This window comes from Stenella coeruleoalba, assembly GCF_951394435.1.
Source record: "Stenella coeruleoalba genome assembly, chromosome: 3".
Classification (NCBI taxonomy): domain Eukaryota; kingdom Metazoa; phylum Chordata; class Mammalia; order Artiodactyla; family Delphinidae; genus Stenella; species Stenella coeruleoalba.
Window position 1 is genome coordinate 26,125,699 of NC_137148.1, and position 20,747 is coordinate 26,146,445.

Sequence of the window (20,747 nt, forward strand, 5' to 3'; positions counted from 1 at the left end):
TCCATTATAGTCCCAGGGCTTCTTCCTCTCTATCTGGTCTCTCCATGTGGTCTCTTTAGCAGGGTCACCAGATTTCTGAGGTGATGGCTCTGGGCTCCTGAGAGAGAGAAAGAGAGAGAGAGAGGGAGAGAGAGAGAGAGAGGAAGAGGAAACTGCAAATCCTCATAAAGGTTGGGACCAGAACTGGCACAGTGGTGGTGACCTAAATGGGAAGGAAATCTACAAAAGGGGGGATATATTTATACATATAACTGATTCACTTTGCCGTACAGCAGAAACTAACACAATGTTGTAAAGCAACTATACTCTAATGAAAAATTTTTTTAAATTAGTATTGATATATCATGATAATATTAAAATTGCATTGTTGGAGAATGTTTTAACTGCTTACTGATGATATATGTAGTTTCTTTTTATTGATTTTATATCTAACAAATTTGCAAATTTTTATTATTTCTGAGAGTATTATATATATCATTTTGGATTTCCCTATGAAAAAATTTATTTACATTTAAATATAGATTTATTTCTTCCTTTCAAAAAAGAAAAACAGAACTGGCACAGCGCCATTTCTGCCATGTTCCACTGAGCAGTCTCGGAGCAGCTCAGATTCAAAGGCATGGACGGACAGACTAGCATGTGTGCACAGGAAGGGAAGCTGAAGGTGGCTGTCTTTGGGGATAAGCGACTATAAGGCCCGTTTGGCAGAATTTGGGAGGATTGGGATCCTGGGATCACATCAGGGGTAATGATGCCCAGAAGGCCTTTGTGGTTGCAAGCATGTCAGTGTAACTGCCCCTCAAGATCAGACTCCCTTCTGGCTCTGGGAGTAAGATGTAATGATAGCTCTTTCCTTCTTATGTCCAGGAAGCCATCCTGACTCAGTGATCTGGACACGTCCAGCCCCGGAATTCCTCACCCAGCCAGGGTTTACCCCGTTCCCTCTCAGGGAGGGAGAAACGAATTTTATCATGAGTGCCAGCTCTGATTGACTATTAGTGTTTCCTGGAGCACAGTGTCGGGAAGGGCTCTGAGACCACGTCAAGGCTCAGTGCTGTGATACATTGGTCGTGTCTGCCTTGGATGTGGAATGGAGGATGGCATCACTTGTGCCGTGGAGATTTATTCTATCCCTGGGTCTGACTGTGCCATGCTCTTACCAGAAGGGAGATGGGTATATGGATCGGCCTCTGAACTTGCCACGTGCTCTCCCACCTGCCCCCATTAGCAGGGCTCCTCTCTTTCTTAGTGGTTGCCTGCGACTTTCTTGGCCTTCAAGGTCTTCCTCCTCCAAGCTTTGCTGGACTGCCCTAGTTTCCAGATTTCTGTACATTTAGGCTGAGTGAATTTCCACCATTAGATACTACCATGCATTGTTAATTACTTTTTCATGTGCATACTAATTATTCCTAACTAGGCTATTAGATAACTGAAGCCAAGATCTGGTTCTTATATGTCCTGGTATCCTTCCTTACAGCTCCCAAGAAGTAACTTGGCATTTCTTCTGATGGTAGTGACTTAAGATGAGCATTAGGAGAGAATTTGAATATATTTGCATCTATATTTCCTTGCGAACAGGCGTCGATGGTAGAAATGGGTTAATACCCACAGGCTCAGCTGTGGGTTTTGCCAGGAGAGTTTGCCTGGATTGGAAACAAGGGTAATTAGCCAGGGCCAAAGCAGAGCTGTTGGTCCCGTGGCCCCAGGTGCTGGTACTGGCTGAGGCTTTTGGGTGGCTGCGCTTCTGCACAAGTAATTCCTGATGACATGCCCACAGCTTCCACGTGCATCTAAGCTCCCTCGGTCCTTATTATTGCCTGTTGTTTGAATTATCAGTCTGAAAATGCTTAAGTCAGTATTCTGGTAGGTGAATGGGGGATGTGTCAAGACTGCAGAGAAGGAAATAGGGTGATGGGGGTGGCGAGAGACGCTTTTGCAAGTCTTGTGGGAATGGGAGTGGGTGATAAAGCTTCCCTGTTTTTCAACCTCATGCCTCCCAAGGAAAGACTTCGCTCCTTCTTGCCTCTGGAGGGTTAGTGCTTCTCAGGTGCCTATGCTCCCATACCTGGAGCTCAAAACTGAGAAAGTGGATTTGGCAGAATTCCTTTGAGTTGTGTATTGCTGTGTCTGGGTTCATCTGCACATATAAAATCCCTAGAGACAAATGTGAAGAAGCAGACATCATAATTTAGGTTACTTTATTTCTAATAAATTGTCTGATTCTGTGGAACCTGGGTTGATCCATGGGTGGGTGGGGTGAGGAGGAAAACGTCAATATCCAATTTTGAGCAGGGCTCTTAGACACCTGTTTCCTGTCTGTTCTTGTCAGGTGTCTAGTAGAGAGGACTTTATAGCATTTCTTCAAGATTAGTTTGGTTCCTCCCTGGAGAGAAACTCACACATGGCTGGCATCCCTGAGAAGGGTCATAGCTCTGCAGATGCCCCATGGGTAAATCACACTTCTTCCTGGTCCAGTGATTCTCTGGTTTCCCTGCATGCCCACTGAGTCACCTTGTGTACATCCAGCAACCACAAATAATCAGGATAGGTTTTATGATCATTAAGATATAGAGGCAATTAATGTTATTCATGATATGTTGGAAGGAGGGTGAGATCTTAAAGTATATTCTGAATCATCAAAAGCATCAGAGGAAGGTGAAACTCTGTGCAGCCCAGCCACAATGCTGAATGAATTTCATTTTATTGTCTGTTTGATAACTGGTGACCTAAATATTGTTTATTGGGAAAGCCACTCAGAGAATCCGATTTGCCAGTTGCTAAGAACATCAGCAATGACGGCTGTAATTTGTTGAGTGTTCACTTGATACCAGATGTTGTGCCACATGCTTCATGTACCCATGATCTCTTGGCGTTTCTCTGGATTGATGGGAGCTTCTGGTAGCATTATTAAGAAATAAACATCATAAAGGGATGCTTCCTTTGTCTCCTTGTTTTGTTGGTTTGCATGGCTTTAATAACATCATTCCTGGAAAGTTAGAGTCTTGGATTTGATGCAGCAAGTGTTAACTGGATTCTCCTTTGTCCTCCCAGCCTGTGCAAGGCTCTGCAGAGTGTATGGTGAAAAAGCATCTTCTGCTTTCTTTGCCTTTCATTCTCGTCCCAAATCCTGACCTCACATTAGACTGGGGACTGACTGTGTACGGATTGGCCCATCTCCCAAAACTAGCTGCTTCTCTCACTTCCATACAATTTTAACACGATGATGGATAGAACTAACACCTCTTTTCTCTCTTTTGAAGAAGATGTACTTTGCACTGCTTGGAAGGAATCAGTTGTTAATTTACAGTTACTGAATGCTTATTCACATTTAACCATCTGTTTAAAAATGTACCCGAAATTTGCTTTAATCATGCGTGGTAAGACACGCAGACACAGAAATGACTGTTGTGGTGGAAATTTAGACGCACAGATTCCTGGAAACGGAAGGCACACCACGCCACGCGGGGCCACGCAGGGAAGCACCAGGGTTGGTCAGGAGGCAGAAGGAGAGTGACGAGAAAGTGTGGGTAAATCCTTTATTGTGACGTTTGTGGGAAGGATTGGGTGACGCGGCCTAAGCAGGTTTAGGATTGGCTAGTTTGAATGATTTTGGTAGGCTCCATGGTTTAGGGAATGCCCCAAGTTGTTTGGTACAACTGGAGGGAGGAGGTTCTGGGGTGATTTGAGCAGGGGTCGTGTGTGAGAGCTTGATGAAGTAGGTAGGTGGGAGATGTGGGCTCTGGACTGGTTGGTTTGCATATGAAAAGTGTGCTAGAAGGCTGGTGTTTTGCGATCTCTAGGAGTTGGCTAGCCCTGGGAGGGGCAGTCTCTCCCAAGGCAGCAAGCCCCCAGACTCCAGAGCATCAGGCATACAGAAAATTAAAAAATACAGTTAATATGCCATCCTTCAAAATACTTACCCAAGAGACAGTGGACATGTGTTAGTGCCAGCTGCATGTCCGGCCTTTGCAGTTCCAGAGCCAGCACAGTACTCGACCCAGTCCTGGAGACGTGGGGCCCTCAGCTGATGTTGTTACATACGTGCTGAATGGGTGCTCCAGACTCCAGCCTGGCGTGCGGAGAAGTGCCTGAAACGCTGTCTGTACAGTGTCTTAGGTGCTATAGCTTCAGTGCCTGAAATGCGGTTTCTAACCTCAAGAAGTATCCAGTCTACTTGGAGAAGGAGACCTATACTTATTATAACATCATCATTGTCATAATAAAAGCTACCGTCATCTCCAAAACTACTCCTAGAGTCCCTGATGCCAAAGAATGACCTCGTGGTCCACCTGGCCTTTTAAGGCCGAACCTGAGTGGCCCGAGCTCCCCCCTGTCTGCACCTCCCTACCCCTTGACCCCCCAGGCATCACGTTCTGCTCACTCTTTCCTCTAAAGCTGTTGCCCAGCCTGGCCCTTCTTTTCCATCTCTACTGACTGCAAAGAGAGATACTGTGTGACTTCACTTGAAGGAAAACCACTGCCTCCCAACTTCCCCAGCCGCCCCTTCTAGAGGCCTGGTCAGAGGGGCCGGGTGGCTGCCTCCCGCCCCGATTCCTGTCTGTGCCCTCTGTTACGCAGCAGAGCCCGGGTGCTCTCATTCAGAGCAGCTGCACCGGCCGTGGCGGGCCCCTGGGAGGGGAGCAGTGGCGGGGGGCACCCCGAAGGTAAGGTGGGAGCCTCTCTGCCCACCAGGGCCCTAACCACCCAGAGACTCCTTTTTAAAATGCTCTCTCGGGCTTCCCTGGTGGCGCAGTGGTTGAGAGTCCGCCTGCCGATGCAGGGGACACGGGTTCATGCCCTGGTCCGGGAAGATCCCACATGCCACGGAGCGGCTAGGCCTGTGAGGCACGGCCGCTGAGCCTGTGCGTCCAGAGCCTGTGCTCCGCAACGGGAGAGGCCACAACAGTGAGGGGCCCGAGTACCAAAAAAACAAAACAAACAAAAAAAAACCCAATAAAATGCTCTCTCCCTTGCGGTCCAGTGGTTAAGACTCCACACTTCCACTGCAGGGGTCACGAGTTCGATCCCTGGTCAGGGAACTAAGGTCCCAGCTGCCACATGGTGTGGCCAAAAAAAATAAAATGCTCTCTTCGCCCCAGAAACCACTGTCTCTGGCGGGGGCCTGGAGCCAGCACAAGGCCAGAGACAATTTTGAGGTAGACGGTTTGTCCCGGGCCCCTCCCGCCTCCTCTTTGTGTGTTTCTCCCCATCCTGAGCCCTAGTTCCCCCAGGGCCTCCCAGTGGGGCCTGGTGCCGCAGGCCGTGCTGTCAGTTCCTCTGTGTAACTCAGTCACACTCGCAGGATTTAAAGGTCACTCCTCCCCACTGTGTTTCTGCCGCCACAAGAGAGCACGGGAAGCAGGGCACGATCCGCCCTACGAGGGGGTGACTCCCTAAAGGGGCCGTGAGTCAGGAGCCCGGGGATTCACAGGGGACGGCCTGTGGGCCTCGCAGCGCAGTCAGGATTTGTTCCTCCGCCTTCCCAGTTAGGGGTGCGGAGAGCAATGGAGCCGGAGGAGGGAAGGGCCAGGAGCCCCAGGACAGCTTCCACTGTGCATGTGCAGCTCTGATTGGACGCTAGGAAACTCAGAGGAAGGTGCAGCTGTTTCCTGGTGCTGCTGTAACAAGTTGTCATAGGCTGGGGGCTTAAACAACAGAAATGTATTTTCTCACACTTCTGCAGGCTGGTAGCTCAAGATCAATATGTTGGCAGGTTTGGCTTCTCCTGAGGCCTGTCTTCTCGGCTTGCAGGTGTCTGTATTCTCTCTCTGTGTCCTCGGATGGTCTTTTCCCTGCATGCCCCTGGTGTCTCTGTTTCTGGTGTGTCCAAATGTCTTCTTATGTGGACACCAAGCATATTGGATTAGGGCACCCTAATGGCTTCATTTTAGCTAAATCATCTCTTTAAAGAACGTGTCTCCAAATTCCGTTGCATTCTGAGGTACTGGGGATTAGGGCTTCATCATATGAATTTGGGGAGGACACAATTCAGCCTATAACAGAAGGAGAGCACGGGGGCAGGAACTTAGAACTGCAGTGCTCAAAAATATTCAGGTGGCCAAGAATTTGTGAGTCAGTGCTGTCCATTCAATACCATGTCAAATCAGTGGATTCCATTATATGAACTAAGAATACCTTGACTAGCAGAAAAGAGCTTGCTGTGTTAAGTGTGCCATCTAAAATCCCAGTGAAAAAATTGGGCATGGGGAGAAGGAAAATTGTTGAACTAAGCAGACCAGCAGTTTTGGGTTTTTGCTGTAGTATTTGCTTACTTGCTCAACTATTTTTTCACCCATTGTACTTGCTGACAAAACAGTAGTAGATGCCAGAGTTTTCAAACTTTCTGAGTGAAAACCCTGAAACCGACAAATCCCATGTGCTAAATACATTTTCTGTATGTATTGGGAAAAACTCGCTATTATTCGGTGTCAGCAATGGAAACCACCAATATTGCAGAGAAGCCTGGTTTGAGAATCGCTATGGGAAGCAACATTCCTGTGTGTCTTCTCTAATTAGCAGAAGACTTACAGAAGGAATAACACTCTTCGATGATCACTGAAAGAATGGGGATTTGAGAGGCTAATCATTTGCAGTCTAGCTTCTCCATCCATTTATTCATTTATTCAACATAATTGATCTGCACCTTCAATAATGCTCACATCGGTATTCTGGTAGGTGGATGGGGAATGTACACAACACTTTCCTAGACAGGAGTGATAGAGAAATGAATCCATTCCATCCCTGCCTTGAGGACCTCAGTTATCAGTTAAGAACTTTGTTTGCAAACAGCAGAATCTACTCTACCTGGTTTAAGCAGAGAAGTAATTTATTAAAGAAGCTCCAGCAGAGGCAGAACTGGCTTGGAAGCAAAGCGGCCAATCTGGGCAACGCACTGCTGCAGTGGAGATGCTTCTGCCCCTATTGGTGGATGGGCACCGATGCTTGACATTGAGCACAAGACACTACCTTAAAATTTTCTGCTGTTGATGTCTTTGAAAGTTGGATGTCTGCAGCCACTTTTGCCAAAATGGGTTCCACGAGGCAACCGCTGCTTCATGCCTCTTACGCCTGATTGGCAGAGCCCAGGTCACGTGCCTGTACCACAGCTGGCAAGGGAAACTGGGAAAACAAGTTTCTGCCTTTTACCTTAGAGATGTGTAAAATCATGAGATGGGAAATTCTGTACACATAGGAAAGGTGTCAAAAGGCACTGGGTAGACAAAAAGCATGACAGGTGTCCACTCTGAACTCCCCATCTAATGGAGGAAACAGATGTACAGTTAAGTCCCCTACATACGAACCTTCAAGCTGCAAACTTTCAAAGATGCAAACGTGCATGGCAGTCCCTGTATGCCAGCTGTCGAACTGTTCTACTGTACTTTTCAAGATATTGTACTGTAAGATTAAAAATGTTTTCTTTATTTTTTGTGTTTATTTGTTTTTTATGTATTATTTGTGTGAAAAGTATTATAAACCTATTGCAGTACAGTACTAGATAGCCGATTGTGTTAGTTGGGTACTTAGGCTAACTTTGTTGGACTTACGAACAAATTGAACTTACGAACAAATTGGACTTACAAATGTGCTCTCGGAATGGAACTCGTTCGTATGTAGGGGACTTACTGGATATTAAAAATTAATGGGACAAATGCTATAATCGAGACATCTTGTGGTATGATGGAGACCAGGAAAAAAGTTGTTAATAGCCTGGGATGGTCATGGAAGGCTTCGCGGAGGAGGTGATTGACGACTGAGCTTATCTTGATGGGCTGAAGCAAAAGGGGGCCAGCTTGGAGCTAAATAAGAAAAAGATCCTTCCTCTTTGATTTTAAACACACCTCCACAGTGAGTGGGCCAGATTTAAAAATGAGAAGCGATGAAGCAAGAAGAAAAGGCAGGTTGGAATCTGAATGCATTAGTGGTGGACTCTTGTGAGAGCTGGCCGGAAGGTGCTCAGGGCATCCTGCATGGAGCTCTCTGCATAATCGACCTGGCTTGTGTCCTTTTCCTTCCCAACTCTGCTCCCTTCAGATGTCCTAATAGGTTATGGCTTCCGAGAGGAAGTATGCTGTGCATCTTCAGAGGGGCATTTTGGAAACACAAAGCCTGACTTCAAAGGAGTAACTCATTCTTTCTAAAAAAAAAAAATGTTGCTATATAAAGTAATAAGGAAAGTATAAAGCGGAAAGTACAAGTCCCTTGATAACTAGCATTTATATATTTATATATTATCTTTCTGAAAAATCTCAAAAGCAATCAAATTACACTTGCTTTGCAATTTTTTTTTTCCCGCTTTCCATAAAAGTGAGTCTTAGATTTCTTAAAAGTGAGTCAGGGGCTTCCCTGGTGGTGCAGTGGTTGAAAGTCCGCCTGCTGATGCAGGGGACGCGGGTTCGTGCCCCGGTCCGGGAGGATACCGCATGCCGCGGAGCGGCTGGGCCCGTGAGCCATGGCCGCTGAGCCTGCGCGTCCAGAGCCTGTGCTCCGCAACGGGAGAGGCCACAACAGTGAGAGGCCCGCGTACCGCCAAAAAAAAAAAAAAAAAAGAAGTGAGTCAGCAGCAGCGTCTTAATGTTGTATTTGGTCAACAAGTATTTAATAACAATAAGGAAGCTAAGAATGAGGATATTTTTAAGACCAAGGTTGGTTTAGAGAGTTGGAATGCAGGCCCCCCTTGCCCTAAATCTCTTTTTCCTCTGTATTTTCCCATCTTGGTAATTGGCATCACTTGATAATGGCCTTCGTTTCTGCCTCCCTCCGCCCACCCCCTTCCATCAGCAAGTCCTGCTGGCTCTGCCTCCATCCTCAGCTCAGATTGTCCCCTTCTCCCCATGCCCTGCTGCTAGTCCCAGGCATGGCCCCTCCATCTCCTGCCTGGACCAAGGCTTCCTGACAGTGCTGTGCTCCCAGTCCTGGTCTTTTCTCGTCCCTGCTTCTCACTGTAGCCAAATGGTATTGCAAAACAGAAATGTCTCTTTGTTGCATAAAACTTTCCAGTGCTGGCTTCCCAGCACTCTTAGATAAAATTCAAGGTCTTGCCTGTGCTGGCCCCTGGCCAGCTTCATACCACTCCACTCCCTCCTGCCATCACAGCCTCAGTGGTCGTCCCTCAAGCACGCCCTCAGATACCTGACTCGGGACCCTTGCTCGCTGCCTGTACAGGCTTCCGCTCTCTCCTCTCTAGGGAGCTGGGTTCTTCTTACCTTTTAGGTCTCGGCTTAAATGGTGCTTTCCCCAAGTGTATTTCCTTGATCTGTTGTCTACATAGTGCTGCCCCCAAACCTGGTACTTTCTGATTGCAGTTTCTTGTTTATTTATCTCTGGCACTTAGCACAATCATCTGTGTTCTTCTGGTTTACTTATCCTCTCTCTCTCCTCCTAGAATGTACGTTCTCAGGAGGTGGGGCTCTTACCTGCCCTGTTGGCTCTGTATCTGTAGCATCTGGCCCAGTGTGCTCAATAAATGTTTCATGAAGCAATCTAGAACCTTCACGTCCTCTGCCAGACCTCTTCGTACCCTGCCTTTGAGGAGCGCTCTCTCCTCCTGGGAGGAGACCTCTCTCTCACAGGCTGCCCCCCTCCCCTGCCTGCACCGGATGCTGGGGGATTCGCTGGCTTGTGCTTCTCCCACCCCGTGCTCAGCTATGGCAGTGGAATACAGATGATGCACCTCCCACCGCTCCGTGAGACCCGCCCATCTCACAGGTCTCCGCTCCCTGCTGCATGAGTAGTAGGCAATAAAGCAGGCCGCCACCATGGGCTTCCCGTGCAGTGTGTGCTGGAGGGGAAAGAGCGCTGAACTTGGAGGCAGAAGCTCAGCTTTGGAGACTCCCACCCCCCTCGCCGTGTAACTGGGAAACACTCTCTCCTGAGCCTTCCTTTCCTTAGCTATCGAATGTGAGTGGAGGCCCCTGCTCCAGGCTTTCTTTCAGGCCACAGAGGTGACGTCGGTGCCTTCCTGTCGCCACCGTTAAGTGTGGCGTAGTAGGATTTTGCCCAACAGGGTAGGTGTCATTAAGGACGAGAAGGGTAGATGTGGAGAAAGGAGAGCCAGATCAAAAAAGTTGACTGCAGCGAACTTCTGTGCCTTCAGCAGATCAGGAGGACCCCATTAAATCATGGGGTGCAGGGCAGGCGTGGGCCTGAGCCTGGGGATGACAGTCCTGTGTAAGGCTTGGCCCTGTGCCTTCTACTGTGGCCCAGACCACAGGTTTGGCCACACAAGACATCCCCCATTCAGATACTAAAGAGCCGGCTGAGCGCCTCCTTGCGAAGGATAGGCATTGACCCTGACACTCAAGAGGCTTGACTGGGGCTCTATTTCTTCATTTTGGCGACATGTCATTTGGGCTCTTGCGAGAGCGAGGTTGCTTGAAATCCTTCTTTTCTCCAATACCATCTCCCGCTGTAAATATGCAAGACTGCATTCCATGAAGCTGGGCTCTCGCTACAAGACCAACCGGGAAACCGTCTCTGACTTCCTCTGGGCATGTGTTATGGCTACAAGGAAATCTAAGATTCCCTCTCTGCCCCTAAGGCAAGGTTTCTCAACCTCAGTGGCTTCTTGCAGGAGGGGCTGGCCCAGGCACTGCAGGATACGCAGCAGCAGCCTCTGGCCTCCATCCACTAGATGCCAGTACCAACCTCCGCTCACCCGCACCCCCCCCCCCCCCCCCGCCCACACAAACACACACTTGTGACAACCAAGTATGTCTCCAGATGTTGCGAAATGTCCCCAAGGGGCAAAATCCCTCCTCTTCTTTGAGAACCATTGCCCTGAGAGAAGGAATTGTCCAGTAAATGGGATGGACAAAATGAATTTTGAAGAGGAGTGTACTGTAAGCTGAATACAAAACACAAGTCCACTTATGTGAGTGACTTGACTGTCTGGGCACTGCAGGGCCCTTGTTTTGGGGGCTGCTTGGCAAGCGCTAAGGGTGGTGGGAAGACAATGTTAGTTGACCACACCCGATATGATGCTTCTTTACAGTTTCTATCTAGCCTGGGAAAATTCAGAGATTTACGGGCTCCTTGACTACAAAGATTAGTTTGCCTTAACAAACGCAATGTCTATGAAATTAAATTTATAGAGTAATTTATAAGATGATTAATAACAAAGTTGTTGGGAAGATTAATTTAGATAGTGCATGTCCCATACTCAGCCTCCAATTCATAGCTATTTTTATGTATTATTGACTAATTTCTCTGTCATGTGCTATTTATATTATAGCTGTTATACAATGCACATCTTCCATGTTCTATTAAATTTGTTTCTTATTGGATGCTCACAACCACCCTGCAGAATACGTGGCATGATGCCCATTTTTTTTTTTTGCGGTACGCGGGCCTCTCACTGTTGTGGCCTCTCCCGTTGTGGAGCACAGGCTCCGGACGCGCAGGCTCAGCGGCCATGGCTCACAGGCCCAGCCGCTCCACGGCATGTGGGATCTTCCCGGACTGGGGCACGAACCCGTGTCCCCTGCATCGGCAGGCGGACTCTCAACCACTGCGCCACCAGGGAAGCCCGCATGATGCCCATTTTACAGATGGAAAAAGTGAGACTTAGAAAGGTTTAGTATCTTGTCAGGGTGACACAGCCTGTGCAGGATAGGGATGGTATTAAAATTCAGATTGTTCCTCTTTCAAGGCCTTTGTTTTCCACTAGACTGGAAGGAATGTCAGGTTAGGGTTTCAAGGTCTGTCCCCAATTGTTTTCATCCATCATCAATTTAAGAATAATTTCTTTTCCCCTGAGGGGTATTTTTACAAAATGGTTGTATCTGTTTTCCATATACGTGTCTTCTCCACTCAGAGCAATTATACATTCTAAGAGGACAAGGAGTGTATCTCGTAGCTCTTTCCATCTCAAGTGTCATTCACAGAGTCAGTGCTTAGTAAATATTTGCTCTGTGACTCTTCTTCATTCCTATGTACTTCTAGCAAGATTTAGTTGAGAAGGAGTAAAACCTCTTCATACCTGTTAAGGAATGGAAATTCTCTCTTACAAGTTAGCTCCGGGGATGAATGGTTTCTTGTTTGCCCTCTAATTTTAGACACTGTGAGGAGCAGCTGTTCGACAAGATACTCTGGTAGTACCGCCACTCACATCAGTCGCTCTTTCTGCAGGACCTGCACCTGTGAAGGTTGGGGGCGTGTGACTCTGATGCAAGTGCATCTCTGTTCAGTTGGACCACATGAAAGGGTAGCTCCCCGCTGTTATAAGGAGGGCAGTTCAGCTGAGGAAGGAATTCCTCCAGGAAGTCAAGCCACAGGTAGGGGGGTGTGTGTGTGTGTGTGTGTGTGTGTGTGTGTGTGTGTGTGTGTGTGTAAGGGAGTTGGGATCGGGGTGGTGGCAGAATCTCTACCTGGTAAATGGCTGAGTGGTCATCCCATACAACAGACCTCAGGGATCAGTGTTTTCGGGGTATCTTGGAATGAGTCTCAAAATAAGAAAGTCACCAACTTTGTCATGGGATGGACCATGAAATTATTTACCTTTTATCTCATTATAAAACCTGAGGCTCACTTGGTTATCTGGGTTACATGGATGCATTCTTGCTCTAAAAGGCAAAAGAGGGTTTGATTAAAGGAACAGTGGGGTGGGCAGTTGGGTGATGATTCTCATGACCCAACCATCTGCTGGATCTGCCTAAACGAAATAGTTGATTTTGAGGCCTTCAAGTACTGTTGTGTCTTCTCGAGGTTGTGTGAACCATGATAGGACTAGAGGGAATTCCTTTGCTTTATTTAGGGGAGTTCAGGGGAAATCCTCTAGCCTCTGTTTGCGCTCCCTCCCAAGGTGTTTCCAGGCTTAAAATGCTTACCCTTTTGGCCGGAAAGGGTTCATTTACGTCTGCCTCTTCTGTTTCTAGCCTGGAGGTTGGGTATTAGAGGGTAAAGAGCCTTTTCAGGGTGGCTGGCGTTTTTGTTGATGATGTTGTTGTTATTTTGCTTTAGTTTAAAATTCCAAATTCAGAAAATGACTGTGGGCTGGGCAGGCCCGGTTAGGAGGCCCAGAATGGAGACGGGCCCCATATTTGCCGGGCAACCTGGGAGCCCAGGGCCGCACAGAGCCTGCTCACTCACCATTGGTTTTATTTAATTTTTTATTAAGGTAACATTCATATAACGTAAGATTACAATTCAGTGGCATTTAGTACATTCATAGTGTTGTGCCACCATCACCTCTATCTAGTTCCCGAACATCTTCATCATCCCTCAGAAGGAGGTTCTGTGCCCATTACCGGTCACTCCCCATTCACTCCATCACCCCCGCACCCCGACCTCGGGCCCCTGGCAACCACTCATCTGCTCTCTGTCTGTAGAGTCAACTCTTCTGGACATTTCGTGTAAATGGAATCATACAATTTGTGGCCTTTTGGATCTGACTTCTTCTGGCATAATGTTTCCAAGGCTCGTTCATGTATTGGAGCATGTGTTGGAACTTCATTCCTTTTAAAGCTGAATGATATGCCAGGGCATGCATGGATGTACAACATTCTGTTGATCTGTTTATCTGTCGATGGACATCTGTGTTGTTTCTACCTTTTGGCTATGTTGAATAGTGCTGCTAAGAACATTCATGTACAATTATGTGTTTGAATGCCTGTGATCAGTCCGTTGGGGTATATACTTAGGAGTGGAATTACTCAGTTACATGGTAATTCCGTGTTTTGTTTTGTTTTGAGGAATGAACATTGATGGTCTGGCCTCTGGTCTACTGTTAGGACCATTAGAGGGGCTTTGTTAGAATCATGAAATCAGAGCCTTAGAAAGAGCCTTAAAGATAATGTAATCCACCTTCTCACCCATTCCAGGAAGTCTTGTCTATAACAAACCTTATAGAAGCCCCTCCATCCCCTGCATGCGCAATTCTAGGGCAGAGGGATACCCTACCTGCCGAGGGTGGCCAGTGTCACCTGTTGGCTTGCTGTAGTTCTGCCCTATAGAGAAGTTTTCACCTGGAATCCATAGACTTTTGGGGTTTATCCACAGATGAGCTTCAGCGTCGAGAGGTGCAAGGCAGAGTTTGTAACTGTCATCGTTCTTTAAGGGGTCCCTGAATCACTGCTCTGGAGTGACCCAGCAATGCCATCTCTCTCTTCTGCCCACGAGCCTTCAAAGGCTTACTGGCAGGCTGCTGCTTGGTTGACAGGTGCCCTCTGCTCACCTCTGCCATCCAGATGCAAAGAACAGCAAAGGGTCTTCCCAGACGCCCCGCTGTGAGAAGACAGAGCCCAGGCTGAAAGGCTGTGCAGAAGCAGGTAGAAGAGCATAGCAAGCCCCTCGCGTGGGCCCCACTGCCTGTGACCTTGGCCACCTGTGGTTTACTGCAGATGCTGAAAGAATTTGTTATCCAAGAGATTGTTTCATTTGGAGACAAGGCCATTTCTGAAAAAGCTGAGAAAGTCCTTGAAAGTTGCACAGTTTCTGATGTTGGTAAAGTGAGGAAAATGTCATAATCAGCTCTTTTTTTAAAATAAACTTTTTATTGACGTATAATGTACCTACGGAAAAGTGCACAGTCATAAAAGCACATTCCATGCAATGCTGTTTCTATGAAGTGTAATAGCAGGCAAAATGTATCTGTGGTGTTAGAAGCAGGATAGTGGTTACCCTTAGGAGGGCAGTGCCTGGAAGGGAGCACAAGGGTGCCCCGAAGAGCTGATTGTGTTCGGATTCTTGACTGGGAACAACTTTGTGTGAAATAGCACTGAGTATGCACCACACTGAGAACAGACAAAGCCTGGGGTGAATACGGTTCAGACGGCTAAGCCTCCTGTTTAGGGCTGTCGTTGGTTTCTGTCTTTCCGACACCCTTCCCCCGACCCCTTGCTCTGGAGGATGCCCTTTCTCACTCAGTCCATGTGCCGCAGGGGGTCTGTCCCACCCTCTAGCTCCAGGAGCCAGCACGTAACTCAGAGGCTGGTTAAGTGATGGCCACATGATCCAAGTTAGACAATGAGAATCCATTTCAGGACTTCGCTAGAACCACTGGGAAAGAGGCATAAGCTCTCAGCTGGAGTTTCTGAGCTGGTAGCATAGAACCTTCAGCTGCTGGTGGCCCCCTTTGCTACCATGGGCAGCGTGCCATCTGGACATGAAGCCAGCACGGAAGACAGAAAAATCAAGACTCCTGCTGAGTGGGTATATGGATCCAGCCGTGTTGAGAGCTATCCCCATTCCCCATGGACTTTTCATGTATATGTGTTGATAAATTCCCTTCTTCTGTTCTTCAGGTTGAGTTTTTATCCCTTGCCTCCAAGGGTTCTACTGATTGAAACAGATTTGTTTCTTGATCAGTCAGTCGGAACTATTAGATGTACTTGTCCAAATCTGACTTCTTCTACCGTAGCACACAGTCTCTCTGTGAGCCCCTGTGAGTGTAGTGGCAGCTCCACATGGTGAGGGCTGTGGATGGAGAGATTGGGGGGACTTTAGAAATAGCTATCTGGTTGGAGGGATGAGCTGAAGGGGATTTGTTACAAAGTTGTGTTGGCACAGCTCACACACTGTTTCAGGTGGCGTGGGGGGAACTTAATGCTGTCACTGGGCCACTGCTTCCTTCCATGCTCCTGGTACTTGGCTCTAGATGACGTTTCTATGTATAAGACAGAGATAGAAGAGATGAGCACACGTAGCCTGATGGGAGCTTACCAGCCTGCTGGAGATAACCAGGAAGGGCCCAACAGTGACCTCCCATTACCCATCTTATGTAAACTCTGTATTTTAAAATATCCCAAATTATAAAGTACATAAAGGAATTCTAAGGTGGCAGTTTTAGGAATAAAATTATTAAGGTGGTCTTACCTGGGAGGGCAGAGGAATGCACTGAATCAGAATCATCTAAAATGAAAGTGATTCTAACAGTATCTTATGTTTTGCTATATAGCTTTTCAGCTATTCATTGGATGGAAAATATTCTTCAAAAAAGCATTAAATGATTTATGATAATTTTGTAAGTAGAGTCGACCCTTGAACAACGTGGGGTTGAACTGCATGGGCCCACTTATAGTGGGCTTTTTCTTCAGTAAATATATTGGAAAATTTTTCAGAGATTTGCTATAAAAAGAAAAAAACCGATGAACCATGTAGCCTAGAAATAGCAAAAAAATTAAGAAAAAGTTAGAAAAGTCATGAATGCATAAAATATATGTAGATACTAGTCTGTCCTTACATAGGCATGAGGTGAGTGATATTTAACATAAAATTAATAACTTATTTTTCTACTGTTTTATAACTTTGCTTTCAAAGAATTACCTTACTATACAGTATGCCTGTCTCTCCTAATTGGAGAAGCTGGGTATGAGCCTATTTTCATAGGTAAGGTTTTTTTTTTTAATGTGACAATGTTTCCAATACTGTGTTATTAATATGACTGTAATACTGTATTACATTTGTAATGTAATGAATTACATTACAAATGTAATGAATTACATTACATTTGAATTACATTTATATGACTGTAATACTGTATTAATATGACTAATACTGTATTAATATACTAATACTGTATTAATATTACTAATACTGTATTAATATTAATAATACTGTAATATGACTGTATTATTTATATAAATATAAATATATTCATATAAATATAAATATAACAATTTACTCATTAGTATACAGGCTAGGCTACTGTGAAGCAATTTTATCCATTACACTAGGCTACCATAAAGCAATCACATTGCTGCTTCCTTATCAATGCATGAGTCATTATACCTGTAAATAAATAGGAATTTCTTTTTCACATTATTCTTTCATTTTTGATGTCTAGTGTTAGTAATATGTATAACCTCCATAGCGTTTTGTATCATTTAAGACAATATGATGTAGGTACTGACAGACGATTCATCTCGTAAACAGATGACATAAACTTGTGACATTGACAAATACAGTACAGTACTGTAAATGTGTTCTCTCTTCCTTAGGATTTTCTTAATAACATTTTCTTTTCTCTAGCTTACTTTATTGTAAGAATACAGTATATAATACATATGACACACAAAATATGTATTAATCGACTATTTATGTTATGAGTAGGGCTTCCAGTCAGCAGTTTTTGGTGAGTCAAATCTGTAGGCAGACTTTCAGCTGCACAGGCAATTGGCACACCTCCCCCATGTTGTTCAAGGGTCAGCTAAACAAAAGAATATCATTAAAATAATGAACAGGTTTCTTGCTTTTGGCCTATCTTGCTGTCAACTGCTCGTGTTCGGCCTGGAAGTCCATACAGGGCTAGCGGGCTTCTGGGTATCTCATGGGGGCCTGTTAACAGCGCGTGGTTGTGATTCAGCCCTTCAATAAATACCTGACTTGACCTAATTTGATGCAGGTTTTTTGCTCTGAATCTCACGAGTCTACCAGCAGCCATGTAACCTTGTTTCAACCTCACATTCAACCCTCTTTGACTCATTTGCTCACCCTGATGTGAGCAGCTGCAATAAAAGAGACTTTCACAAGGTCCACAGGAAAAGAGTATTTTCGATCTTAAAATTGCTTATGAGGAGAGAACCACTCTCATCACTAAAAAGAAGTTTAGAGATGACCCCGAGTTCCATCTGGCCTTATTTTATCGAAAGGGGAAGTGACTTGCATAGCCAGTGGTAGGATAAGACTGGACCCCAGGTCTCTGATGCTGCCCTACCTGAACGGGGGCACTCACCCCTTGGGGCTGGCAGAGGCTCGGCCTTTTCATGGAACTTCAGGACAGCCTGCCTGTTGTTGGAAGAGGGGAGGATAGAATGAGGGGAAAGTCCTGACTCTGGGCAGAGTTCACACAAATGTACATCCTTTGCATGTCCTCATCCTCTGAAAGCTGCTAAATGGGGACAGAAATAGCCACAGGTCATCTAATAATTTCATTTTTAGCAGTTGTTACAAATTCCTCCTCCCATTATGTGGCTCACAGGAGTGGTTAAAATAAGGCAGATGTGACTCTTTAGGTTTCATTTCTTTTCTTTCCCTTCCTCTGCTGGGGAGGCTAGTGAGCTGTGGTTTCCAGAAGTAAAATGTGCCAATAATTCATAGCTGGATAAATCTGCTTTTGAACTATACCATGACCTCCAGGATTAAAATTAGCAGCTGCTGAGACCATCTTACAGTACTGGTGTTCTGCATGCATTATTTTGTTTAATTCCCACAAGACCCCTATGAGGCAGACATTATTATTGACCCACTTTTCTGATGAGGAAACTGAGGCTCAGAGAGATTAAGTGACTTGCTCAGGGTCACACAGTTCTGCCACAAGCTTCATTCACTCTGAAAAACCTCAGACCTGAAGAAGAGCAATGAAAAGGACATTTTTTGAATGTTAGAGAGATTGAAATCCATAATATATTTAGCTCGTGGGATTTTTCCCCAGAATCATTTCAGAGATCTGAGAAATAATGGTCCACATCACCATAGATGGGGTCCTCAGCTTTAACCTCAACCTTTCTCATGTCTACACAGTCTGACAACAGAAGTGCTTTACCTGCACTAAGTGTAAATCTTGACAGTCCTCAGAGGGACCGTCCTCGGAGGGACGGTCCTCGGAGCAGATGTGTGTCCTTTCTCCATCTGCTGTGCCTTTAATGCTCTTTGGGGTGTGTATGTGCTGGGTTTGTCAGCCCAGGGAGCGCAGCTGATTCCTGGCCAGCTTCTGAAGGCTTCAGGCAGATTCCTGGGGAGACGGGGACACTATGGCCCTGGTTCTCATCACAGTCTTGTTTTGCACTTTCTAAAAATATTCATGACAAACAGCTAATGGGCATTTTGGCCACATGGCTCTAAATCACCACTGCCGTTTCAAATGGAATGCTTCTCCTTCAGGCCTGTTCATCTTGATTTATGTGATTGGGATAGATTCAGTTCTGTTTCACAGAACTTCACTGCAGCCTACTCACCAGAGAAAAACAATAAAGTGCATTTTTGCCTCTTTTAGCAAGTGTTGCATGGTCATTTACTAGTCAAAAATGAAGCGAAATGAAATAAAAGCTTCATGGGGAAGAATACAGCTGCAATTATTGCCTAAGTATTATTTAGCGATACACAAGGGAAGTGAGCCCCATCTCTTCAGAAGAACAGTTGTTTCTGAAGTTAAGAAAGACTAAGGGGCAAAGATTTTTTTACAGTTTTAATGTAAATTGCTATAGTCTTTTCGGAAAGCATGTTGACAGTGTGTATAAAGAGACTCAGGGTGCATGCCCTGTCACCCCAAATTCCTTTTTGTATAAATACATCTTGAAGAACAAATTGGAAATATAGACAATTTTGTATTCATCAGAGCATCACTTATGATGCAAAAAAAAAAAAAAAATGGACCATATCCTAAATTCCCAAGGAATAGAACCAGTAAAATAAATTATGGTGATCCATTTGTTATAGTTCTGCACAGTTATTAAAACATCAGCCTTTGAAGAATTATAACGATACGGTAAAATGTTTAAGGTATAACAAGTGAAAGTACAAGCTTAAAAATGGAGTATAGAGGGCTTCCCTGGTGGCGCAGTGGTTGAGAGTCAGCCTGCCGATGCAGGGGACACGGGTTCGTGTCCCAGTCTGGGAAGATCCCACATGCCGCGGAGGGGCTGGGCCCGTGAGCCATGGCCGCTGAGCCTGTGCATCCGGAGCCTGTGCTCCGCAACGGCAGAGGCCACAACAGTGAGAGGCCCGCGTACTGCCAAAAAAAAAAAAAAAAATGGAGTATAGAGTATGACCTCAACTAAGCACAAAATACTACACGTGTACACACACATGCACGCACACACACACTTTGGAAAAAGACTGAAGAAGGAATCCAAAATTGTGGTTGTCTCTGATTGGTGAGATTGTGGGTGACTTTATTTTCTTTATATATTTCTCTATTTTCTCCATTTTTTTTTTTTTTTTTTTTTTGCAATGAGAATTGATTCAGTTAAGGGTCAGAATTTATTTACTTAATATTTATTTATTTATTTTTTGGCTGTGTTGGGTCTTCGTTGCTGCGTGTGAGCTTTCTCTAGTTGTGTTGACGGGCTTCTCGTTGCGGTGGCTTCTCTTGTTGTGGAGCACGGGCTCTAGGCGTGCAGGCTTCAGTAGTTGTGGTGCATGGGCTCAGTAGCTGTGGCTTGCGGGCCCTAGAGCGCAGGCTCAGTAGTTGTAGCCCCTGGGCCTAGCCGCTCTGCAGCATGTGGGATCTTCCTGGACCAGGGCTCCAACCCGTGTCCCCTGCATTGGCAGGTGGATTCTTAACCGCTGCACCACCAGGGAAGCCCTATTTACTTATTTTTTTAAGAAAAGCTCTCCCCGAGAATTTACTCAGGGTCTTATTTTGATACATCGGCATCCATAGCTCTATAGTGAATTCAAACTGAGACCTGCAAAGTCAGGACAGCTCTGGGCTTAGTCTGTTGTGATAAACAAGAGGGTGGCCTCAGGACAAATAAAAGAGAAAGCGGAACCTGCAGTCAGAATACTGGAGTTCTCACCCAAATTTCTCTCTCTTACTAGTGAGAGTCTGGGGGAAACCATCAGGTACTGCAAGTTCCTCTCATTGCCAGGTCTCCCGGGAGAGGAGTAGATCCACCAGTGCCAGTTCTCGGCGAGACTAGGAAGCAGAGCGATGCTTGTACATCTGCTTCCATAGTGTTTGTTCCTCCTCATGATGCCCCCACCCCATCCCTCCTCTCATGCTGTCTGCAGCTCTCCCCCCAGAAAGACTGCTCTTTGGAAAGGCTCTGGTTCCTTCTTTCAAATACATGTTTATTAAATGCAAGGTTCAT

At 45.9% G+C, this 20,747-nt stretch overlaps 1 protein-coding gene across 4 annotated transcripts in view; it reads left to right on the forward strand.

The window, feature by feature from the left end:
- Positions 1-20,747, forward strand: part of PDZD2 (PDZ domain containing 2) — a 377,353-nt gene that overhangs the window by 72,222 nt on the left and 284,384 nt on the right. For 2 of the 4 annotated variants that reach the window (XM_079916129.1, XM_079916130.1), the window contains exon 2: positions 12,127-12,272. The exons of the other annotated variants lie outside the window; for them this stretch is intronic. The gene's annotated coding sequence lies outside the window, so the exon portion shown is untranslated. The remainder of the gene's footprint in view (positions 1-12,126; positions 12,273-20,747) is intronic. 4 annotated transcript variants of the gene reach the window in all.